We start from the raw sequence: 6,000 nt of genomic DNA on the forward strand, positions 1-6,000 counted from the left end.
GCAAATCTTTCACCATCTGAGCCACCAGAGAAACCCACATCTTAGTTGAATAACTAAAAAGTGTTCATTTTCTCATTGCATCCATGTGTTCAAGTGAATACGCAGATGTACAAAACAACTATAATGTTTAACAGAGCACAGAACCTTATGAGATGAAAGAAACAGACCAGTGTTTTATGGGTGTTCTGTTTGAGTTTATATTACCAAGAAGTCTCAAGTAAGAGCTAGAAAGGTATTTTTTTATTTTAATGCAGTTCAAAGCTGCAACATTTCTGTTTAAGACTGAACACCTCCCTGAATTGTGTTTGCTAGATTTTATAGTGGTAGGAGAGAAAAACTTATCAAAGATTCTTGATAAGCACTATTTAAATCATTTGGCTATAACTTTTTCTTTGACATGTTGCCAAAGTTTTCCTCCAAAGCAAGCATGTGTTTCAAAATAAAAGAGAGGTACATTCAAAATCATGAATAAAAATGAAAACATTTGAAAAAATGTCCTGAGGCCTGAACTCAAATATACTAATTAGTCTTTTATAAGTCCAATATGTTTTGCCAAAACAATCTTCTGCTTGATTTTAGTGTTTTCAGTGAAGGTCAGTTTTTGAATATCTTTCATAAAGAACTAGAAAGGAGAATGAGGAAAACAAAATAGAATGAGGAGATACTTGTGTATAATATGAAAATGCACAGTATTATTATTTCATTTCAAACAGTGGAGAAGACTGCCTGGTTATTTCTACTTGAATTTTCACCAATCTCTTATTTATAATTCCACTACGGCAACTGAATTCATGGATTCTTATACAAACACCTATACTTTCTTATTCTACCTATATTCTCACATTCAGAATACTGGTATGTGCTTGTGGATGTGAACAAAACTAACCAAATACAATCCACAAAATTATGGGAAAGATGTAGAGAAAGAAAGAAGAAAGCTCATAGTCATGAAGGCGAATATATAAGAGAATGTCCCTGATCTTGGAAAGTACATTCTAAAGTAGTCAGGAAATAAGGAAGTGTGATATCTGCAACTTAATCTCAAAGCTTTAGATTTACATGTTTATATTCTCATGTTAATTACATGCATACATAAAGTGGGAAAAGATGAAGAGAGGGAGAGAGAGAATGGATGAGCAATTGGGCAAAATATTAATTTTTGAATATGGCTGGAGGAAGTAAGAGAGGTTTTTTGGTAAATTTTTAACAACTTTTCTGTAACTCAGAAGTTATTTTAAAATTAAATATTAATGTATAAAATGGCAACAAGAGAGAAAAATCATTAACAGTAGGAAAGAGAAGTGATACTGCACTTAAATGCTTTTTTGACATTCAATGTTTTCAGAAGTGTTCTCTTGGTGACTTAGAAATCTTTCTCCTATCATCAGGAAAACTCTGCTATCAAACATAAAAAAACAACAAGTATAAGTCGAATAAACATGGAGATAACATGATTAAACTAGAAACATGGGCCATTTAGTTTTTCTTCAACTTTTTAAGCCTGCATTGGTCTCTGCTGTAGCTTGGGCTGCCAGAACAAAATATTGTAAACTGAGCGGCTTAAAACAAAAATTTGTTTTCTCAGAGTTCTGAAGCCTAGAAGCTCAGGGTCAATGTCTGGCCACTCTGTTTCTGGTGAAAACTCCCTTTCCGGCCATCTTGCTAGGTCCTCATGTGGCCTCATATGGCCTTTCCTCAGTGCTTGCATGTGGAGAGTTTGTATCTGTGTGTGGGAGAGAGTTCTGATATCTCTTATAATGACAGTAATCCTGTCAGAACACAATCCCTTATGATTTCATTTAACCTTCATTGCTTTCTTAGAGGTCCCATCTCCAATATAATCCCATTGGGGTTAAATCTTCAAGCCATGAATTGGAGGCAGGAGGACACAAACATTCAATCTTTAAAAGTCACCTTCAAAGAAAACCAGATTTTCAAGGAACATAGAGGATCAATACTTCATGTGTGTGCATGCTAAGTCACTTCAGTCATGTCTGACTCTTTGCGACCCTATGGACTGTAGCCCACTAGGCTCCTCTCTGTCAATGGGATTCTCTAGGCAAGAATAATGGAGTGGGTTGCCACGCTCTCCTCCAGAGGATCTTCCCAAGCCAAGGATCGAAACTGTGTCTCCTCTGAATCCTGCGTTGTAGGCAGTTTCTTTACCACTAAGCCACCAGGGAAACCCCTAATGCTTTATACTCTATGCTAATTTGTTTTTATGATGTAGAGTACAAGTATATGGTATAATATTCCTGACTCCAGCCCATACGGGGTGTGATGCTATTTTCTCAAAATTTGTAGCAAGTAAAGCACATTACATGGTGTCCTTATTCTTGTTTTCTAAGACTTGATCTGTTATGATAATATATTATAATATGAAGCATCATCATAATGTCTTATGGTTCTTATTTCCTCAGTGTTGATTTCATTTATATTGTTTTGCATTAAGAATTTAGTCATCTGGATATTACATAGGCTGATTCTAAAAGTTGAAAAATATAAATTGCAATTAAATTCATATGTCTACCTAAATAACCTTTACAACAGTGTCAAGTGGTGTGATGTAATTATGTCTCCTATTCTACAATGACATTGACATAATTCCATTGAGACTGTTAGGACAATGCCCTCCAAATCAATTCTCATTTCTTACTGAGGTTCCAAATGCTCAAAAGTTTCTAAATACTTTTATTTTATTTATTTATTTATTTTTGTTGGAAAGAAGAAACATATGTTTTCTTTGTCAGGTCATCTAGCTTTTTGTTCATTCTATCTATTGCTTAAAATCCATTTCATTTTTCCTCAGCAAGGTCACAGACTTCTTCTTTTTTTTTTTTTTTAATTTGGACTAGTAATTTGTGCATAATTGCTTATATAGATGTTAGCTTTACTTAGATCTTTGGATTGATTTTTTTCCCTCTTATTCAGACTTGATTTTATCTCTATCTCAATCATGCTATCTATTCTACAGAGCTTTTTTTTTTTTTATTTTGCCTGGAGACTTCGCTGCTGAAGTCCATGTCTACATGACCAGTCCAAACTGGTTACTTTCAGATTTACACAGCTATCATCCTGGGTCAACAATTCATAACTTTCTGGGCTGTTGAATTCACCACTTTATTGATCTAATGCTGTCTTTATTTTTGACATTTCTCCCCACCCTTTGCTGCTAGTGGCCTTCAGAAGTTAACAGGCATTGCTTGGCTTCCTGTTCAAATCCTACACAATTTCTCTTTGGTCTACTTTCATCCAGAAAAACATAAAAAACAGAATTCTAGAAGATCTAACTCTAGCTTATCTAATTTGATAAGGAAGAAAGATACTGTTTTCTTCCCCTTGTTGACTTGACATTCTTTTAACTTTTAAATAAAGATATAGAAAAATCACGTGTCTCATTAAAAACTAAATACATGTTAACCATCTCATGTAAAGAGAACACAAAATTGCCCTGGCCATTTTTGGATAATGGTTTTTTTTTTTTTTCCTAGATTTCACATTACCTTTTGAATACTATGGAGTTTAAATTTCTGAGCGATAAGGTCAATTACTTATGTATTAATTAGACATAAAGTTAGATCAAACCAGTCAATTCTAAAGGAAATCAACCCTAAATATTCACTGGAAGGACTGATGCTGAAGCTTAAGCTCCAAAACTTTGGCTACCTGATGTGAAGATACAATTCATTCGAAAAGACTCTGATACTGAGAAAGATTGAAGACAGGAAGAGAAGGGGATGACACAGGACAAGATGGTTGGACGGCATCACTGACTCAATGGAAATGAATTTGAGCAAGCTCCAGGATATGGTGAAGGACAGGAGAGCCTGGCATGCTGCATTCCATGGGGTCACAAAGAGTTGGACACACTGAGTGACTGAACAACAACATCAATAACAACAACAAAAGTTATTAATTATGTATATTTAATGTTAGCAAGGGAATGAGACAATAGCACTGAAGTTATTTTTTAATTAAGAATAATACATACACTAATATATTCATGCTAACATAATAAATGTTAATAACAGTATAATTCTACTTTCTGCAATTTATGTTGTCATTGCATATTTTTGAAGGTTAGAGTGGAATTACATGTCTTCTTCATCATAATGTATGCTCCATAGAAGGAAAGTCTGTATTGGAATTGCTTTCCCTTTTATCCCTGAGCACAACAGCTGATACAGAGCAGAGATTCAGATAGTATTAGATTAGTACTAGACCAGTTTGTATGTGTATGTGTTTGTGTGTATATGTGAATGCACCTGTACCTTGATGTTCCTGGGTGTTTTAAGAAGAACAGCTTTCAAGGTGAATGCTGCCTAAAGAAATATAGCTACTGTACAGATATAAGTTCACATACTGCTTCCCAACATCTACACTAACAAATATCCTCTCTTGTGCCTTTGTGCCAATTTAGTCTCCAGCTAGAACCACTTGACATTCTGCTGTGTAAAGGTTTCATGACTGCTTTGGTGTGAATTTCCCTTCACAAATATTTTCTTTTGTTGTTGTTCCTTGTAGCCACCCAGCAAGGTACTCAGAGCAGCTTTTATTTTTCTAATTTACAAATAAGGAAGTATTCAGAAAAGCATTGTGTCATTAGTGGTCATAAGAAGTCAAATTCAAGTAATTTGTTTATTAGCCCAGGGCTCCCACCACTACAGCATATTGGTCTTTCACCATCTAAAATGGCTGCTAATGGACTGAACTTGGATAATACACTAATGAAAACGTCAAATGGATTTGTTCTTTCTACAGCTGTGGTTCTGAAACCACATAATATTGCTCAAGGGACAAACTAAATGTAGGTTTCTCTACTGTAGTTCAGTCAGATGACACATGATTAGAGGCATATAAAAATCACCAATGAAGATAGCTAATGAAAGCGTTTCTAGATATTTGGCATGAACCATTGTAGTGTTGCAAAGTATTTTTGATTTTTGGCCCATATTGTAGAGGATTTGGCTGTTTTTCTGGTCCCTTTGTCACCAAAACTGACTCCCTGTTCGGGTATGTCCTTCACATTTCCTTCCCCACATCTCTGTGGTTTGGAAAACTGAATGTGGTGTCTCACTTTCTCTACCAAAGGAACTTCAACATTTTGAAATGCTGATGACATTTATTGAACACAACCCTGAAAAAAAAATTGCCATATGCTTTTGGTTTGTCAAATTCTTACCCAAAGCAAGTGTTCAATATGTAAAGAGATACTTTAAAAATACCAACACAGCCATTTTTAATTAATGGACATTTTTTGTCAAGACAGTTGGGATTTACACTTTTTTTTTTGGATATGAAGTTGTATAAGAGTATGTTCTTTCTCCTTCTACTTGAAAAATGAACAAATTAATAAAATCTTTCCACTTTATAATTAAATTTGGAAGAAGAACTTTGCTTCAAATTCTAATATGCAGATTATTACATAGGAACAAATCATTATTCTGTTAAACCTGTTCCCCATTACAAAAGGGCATCTATTACTTGAATGAATGCTTTCAAGGTCCTTTTCCATGACAAGACTTTGCCATGAAACAGGCATTATGGCATTGCACACTATAACCAGATTATCTGAAGGAGCTCATGGTTGTAAACCATGAAGGAATTTTAAGATGGTTCATAACACAGGGATGATTATATTTATTCTTTTCTTTTTATTCTTACATTTCATTTACCATCTCTACAAGGGAGTACCTAGGTTTATTTTTGCTTCATGTGTTTCTATACTTTCAAAATTAAAGGAATGGATCTTTCTTATTGGCTCTACATTCAGAAACAAAATGAAATGTTCATGAAACAGGCCCCCCCAAACCAAATTTGGACCAAAACACTACATCTTAACAGGAGTTATAAAACTAGTATTAAGCAGGTGGCCACTGAGAATCTGATTGTTCCTGCTCATAATAGAATTTTTGAAGATATACTAATTGTGTGGTTTTGCCATTCCTAGGCTCTAGAATGTGGACTGTAATAGCGAGGTAAGTCTATTCTCTATAGTCA

Source organism: Budorcas taxicolor, chromosome 1 (assembly GCF_023091745.1).
Source record: "Budorcas taxicolor isolate Tak-1 chromosome 1, Takin1.1, whole genome shotgun sequence".
Classification (NCBI taxonomy): domain Eukaryota; kingdom Metazoa; phylum Chordata; class Mammalia; order Artiodactyla; family Bovidae; genus Budorcas; species Budorcas taxicolor.